Source organism: Penaeus vannamei, chromosome 15 (genome assembly GCF_042767895.1).
Source record: "Penaeus vannamei isolate JL-2024 chromosome 15, ASM4276789v1, whole genome shotgun sequence".
In the NCBI taxonomy this organism is placed as follows: Eukaryota; Metazoa; Arthropoda; class Malacostraca; order Decapoda; family Penaeidae; genus Penaeus; species Penaeus vannamei.
This window is the reverse complement of record NC_091563.1, coordinates 3295106-3300105: the sequence shown is the minus strand read 5'-3', so window position 1 is coordinate 3300105 and position 5000 is coordinate 3295106. Positions and strand designations below refer to the sequence as shown.

The window sequence follows — 5000 nt, the reverse complement described above, 5'->3', positions numbered from 1 at the left end:
AACGCATAGAAGATATATAAAGGAATAGAAAACTGAAAACGGAGAGGATAGAGTGGGTAGGGAGTGAGGGCCGTAGGGAGAAAAGAGAGGAGAAGGAGAGGGAGGAGCAGGGAGACGATAAAGTTAGGGAGCAGAGGAGAAGGAGAAGGAGAGGGAGGAGCAGGGAGACGATAAAGTTAGGGAGCAGAGGAGAAGGAGAAGGAGAAAGAGGAGAAGGAGAAGGAGAGGGAGGAGCAGGCAGATGATAAAGTTAGGGAGCAGAGGAGAAGGAGAAGAAGAGGGAGGAGGAGGGAGACGATAAAGTTAGGGAGCAGAGGAGAAGGAGAAGGAGGAGAAAGAGGAGCAGGGAGACGATAAAGTTAGGGAGCAGAGGAGAAGGAGAAGGAGAAGGAGGAGCAGGGAGACGATAAAGTTAGGGAGCAGAGGAGAAGGAGAAGGAAAGGCGCCAGGGGATCACGGAACACGGAGCAACTCCAGGAAAACAGCGGCTGATTATAGCTTAATTTAGGTCTAAAATTTCACGTAATTTGGGGGGTCTGGTCCATGACTCACTCGTAAACATGGTTGTGCTTTTTGGGGGGCGCTGAGTGAGTCATATACAATAAATAATAAATAAATAAACAATACTAAATAATGAATAAATAATAAACAATAAATAAATAATAAATAAATGAATAATAAATAAATAAATAAACAAATAAATAAATAATAATATATAAATAAATGAATAATACTAAATAAATAAATAAATGAATAATAATAAATACATAAATAAATAAATAATAATAAATAAATAAATAAACAACGTAAAACAAGAAGCCAGAAAGCAACTAATGAAAAAAATGTGATATTTCTGAATTTTATTGCGGTATATTCCGAGGCGCTATGAAACACACAAAGCAAAAAGAAGACGATAAAATACGACCCTGCCATCTCACGAAGACTGGGACTGCCCCAAGATCCCATTTCCATAGTTTTAACAGCTTTTACTGTGAGTAATATCTTTTGTTCCGAGAGCGAGGGCAACCACCCCTCCGAGAAGGCAAGATTTAAGGCGAAAAAATCCAGTTTCGTGAACTTTTTTTATCCGCGCACTTGTCAAGGCTCGCGGTAGTGAAATATGGGTTGTGCGACCGTAGACTTTATGAAGTTAAACACTGGGTCCGGCTGTGATCATTTTTCTCTCCGTGGCGAATTCATTATCCCTTTTTTTTCCTACCAATACCGGCCGTTTGCTCCCGCGTGCATTCCTCGCCCCATCTCGTGTAGTTCGGCCTTGCCTATTAATCAGTTTCTCTTCCATACGCCAAACCAGGCCGGTCCATCAGTCACTCCAGCCGGCAGTCCATTTGCATGCTTGTTAGTGTGCTGTCTCTCCCTATACATAGCGTCCGAATGGCTTCTCGTCTGCATGAATAGCGCTCCCCATGGATGCCTGATTGCTTGCATAAAGCACGAACGGCCTGCACCTTCTCCAGTGGGTGCTCCCTCTTCCTGCCCTCCCCCCCCTCTCTCTCCCCCTCCTTGACCCCTTCCTTCCTTCCCTTTCGCTGTCATTCCCTCTCCCTCTCATCCGGGTATTTATCCCCCCTCGCGATGGCCTTTCAGAATAACGTTTTCGCTTTTCTATTCCTGTATATATCTTCTGTGCATTTCTTTTTCTCCCCTTTTTCTCTCCTTTTCCTCCTCCTTTTCTTCCTCTTTCGCTTCCCCCTCGTAATCGCTCTCATTTGTCTCCTCATCCTCGAATTACTCTTCTCCGCTTCCTCTTCTTTCTTATCCTTTAGTTTCTACCGGCTATCATTCTCTCCTTTTGCCTCTTCTATTTCTTGTTCCAGGGATTCCTCCTTCAGTGTTATTATTTTCCATTTCCATCGACCATATTCACCTCTTTATATCCTCCTCTTTCTTCTTTTCTTCTTCCTTTTCCTACTCGTTCTCCTCTCCCTCCCCTTCGCTATTATCATTATTATATTCATCATTATTATCATTGTTGTTATTATTATTTTCATCATTATCATTATCACAATTATCATTACCAGTATCATCATCATTATTATCATTTTTATTATCCCTATTATTCTCCTCTTTTTCCTCCTCCTCCTCCTTCTCCTCATGATCCTTCTAATCCTCCATTTCATCATCCTTATCCTCTTCCTCATCCTCTTCCTCCTCCTTATCCCTCTCCTTCCTTCGTCCTCAGATAACCTAAGATGTTTGGATGCCTTTATTTACTCCCTGCTTTCACTGGCTTACACTCAGGAAGATATCCTTTGCCAAGACCTCTTCCTATCCTCTGCCCCTTCCCCTCCCTCTCCTTCCCCTCCCTCGGTCCCTCCCTCTCTTTCCCAAGCTAACCTTCCCTTCCTCTCCTTCCCTTCCCTTCCCTTTCCCCTCCTCACCTTCCTCCCTCGCTCCCTCCCTCTCCTTCCTCCCTCCCTCTCCTTCCCTTCCCCCTCCCTTCCTCCCTCTCTTTCCCTTTCCCTCCCTCTCCTTCCCTTCCCTCTCCCTCTCTCTCTCCTTCCCTTCCTCCCTCGCTCCCTCCCTCACCTTCCCTTCCTCCCTCGCTCCCTCCCTCTCCTTCCCTTCCCTCTCTCTCGGTCCCTCCCTCTCCTTCCCTCTCCCTCGCTCCCTCCCTCACCTTCCCTTCCCTCCCTCACTCCCTCCCTCTCCTTCCCTTCCCTCTCCCTCGCTCCCTCCCTCTCCTTCCTTTCCTCCCTCGCTCCCTCCCTCTCCTTCCCAACCTCACCTTCCCTTCTCCTCCCTCGCTCCCTCACCATCCCCCACCTTCTCTCCCTCTCCCTTCCTCCCTCACTTGACCTGTCTCTCCACTATCTCTCCTTCCTTCTGGGCGTCTTCCAAATTTTCATTTATCTATTTATTTACTTATTTTTTTGTCATTCCATTGCAGGATTGGATACAGGCACATACGTGTACGCACGCACACACACACACACACAAAAACGCACATACACAACCTATACACACGCGAACACACACACACACACATAAACGCGCGCACACACACACACACACACACACACACACACACACACACACACACACACACACACACACACACACACACACACACACACACACACACACAACCCATACACACACACACACACACACACACACACACACACACAACCCATACACACACACACACAAACACAACCCATACGCACGCAAACAAACGCACAAACGTCAATAAATCCTCACATACACACGCACATACACACGGTTGCACATGTCTGTCGCAAAAGGAGTTGAGTGGGATTTTTAATATGGAAATGATAAAGCCAGCAGATTCCGAGACTATTTCGAGTGAAATGACATTACTCCCTGAGATGCCAAAAATCACATTAAGATGAATTGAAAAATGTTGACGTTGCGAGGGAAGGAGGGAGAATGACGGAGAATAAGCATGGAGAGAGAGAGAGGGGGGAGAGGGAGGGAAAAGGAGAGAGGGAGAGAGAGAGAGATAAAGAGAGAGAAAGAGAGAGAAAGAGAGAGAGAAAGAGAGAGAAAGAGAGAGAGAAAGAGAGAGAGAGAGAGAGAGAAAGAGAGAAAGAGAAAGAGAGAAAGAGAAAGAGAGAGAGAGAGAGAGAGAGAGAGAGAAAGAGAGAGAGAAAGAGAGAGAGAGAGAGAGAGAGAGAGAGAGTGAGTGGGGGAGAAAGGGAGAGAGAAGGGGGAGAGAGGGAGAGAGGGAGAGAGAAGAGAGGATAAGAGAGAAAGAGAGAGAGAGAGAGAGAGAGAGAGAGAGAGAGAGAGAGAGAGAGAGAGAGAGAGAGAGAGAGAGAGAGAGAGAGAGAGAGAGAGAGAGAGAGAGAGAATGAGCGAGGGGTAGAGAAAAGAGGAGGAAGGAGTGGGGGAGAGAGGAAGAAAGGATGGAGAGAGAAGGAGACGAAGAGTGAGAGAGAGAATGAGCGAGGGGTAGAGAAAAGAGGAGGAAGGAGTGGGGGGAGAGAGGAAGAAAGGATGGAGAGAGAAGGAGACGAAGAGTGAGAGAGAGAATGAGCGAGGGGTAGAGAAAAGAGGAGGAAGGAGTGGGGGGAGAGAGGAAGAAAGGATGGAGAGAGAAGGAGACGAAGAGTGAGAGAGAGAATGAGTGAGACAGACAGACAGACACACAGAGATAGATAGATAGATAGATAGATAGAGATAGATAGAAAGAGATAAAAGAAAAAGACAAGTTAGGGAAAGAAAAAAGAAAGAAATAGTAATATAAAGAGAAAAGAATGCAGAAAGACAAATAGAACAAAAGATCGAAAAGTTGCATGAAAGACAGGAATAGGAAAAGTCAAGAAGGAAGGGGAAGTATAAAATATGGTATAACAGAAGGAAAGGGGGAGTCAGAGAAGAGGTTAAAAAAGACACAGATAACGTTTTTTTGTCGTTTTTTCGTAATTAATAACTATTTTTTATTGTTATTAGCTTATTATTATCATTATTTATTATTATTATTTATTATCATTATTATCAATGATTATTAGCTGTAATATTTTCACTGTCATTACCATCATCATCATCTTTACTTTCTAGATGTTGATCATTGCTATTATCAATATTATCGTGCTTCCTTCTTTATTTTTTCCGTTTCCTCTTCCTCTTCTTCCTCTTCCTTTTCTTCCTCCTCCTTATCGTCCTTCTTCATTCCCTTTCCCTTTTCCTTCTCCTCCTTCTCCCCCTCTTCCTCCAACTCTACCTCTTCTCCTCCTCCTCCTCCTCCTCCTCCTCCTCCTTCTTCTTCTTTTTCTCCTTCTTCTTCCTCCTCTACCTCCTCCTCCTCCTCCTCCTCCTCCTCCTCCTCCTCCTCCTCTTCCTCCTCCTCCTCCTCCTCACAACACACATACTTCACAAATCATATTTACACCTGTTTATGACGCACTCGCAAGGTCTGTGTATGTACAGTACGTGCAGTGTCAATGCGTACACTTCTAACACGCCAAAGAGTAACCCTAATATGGCGAACGAAGGATATCTCAACGACTGTA

General features: G+C 45.0%; 1 protein-coding gene across 2 annotated transcripts in view; it reads right to left on the bottom strand.

Moving 5' to 3' along the window:
• Positions 1-5000, bottom strand: part of LOC113801337 (serine/threonine-protein kinase NIM1) — a 122759-nt gene that overhangs the window by 57227 nt on the left and 60532 nt on the right. The window lies entirely within an intron of this gene.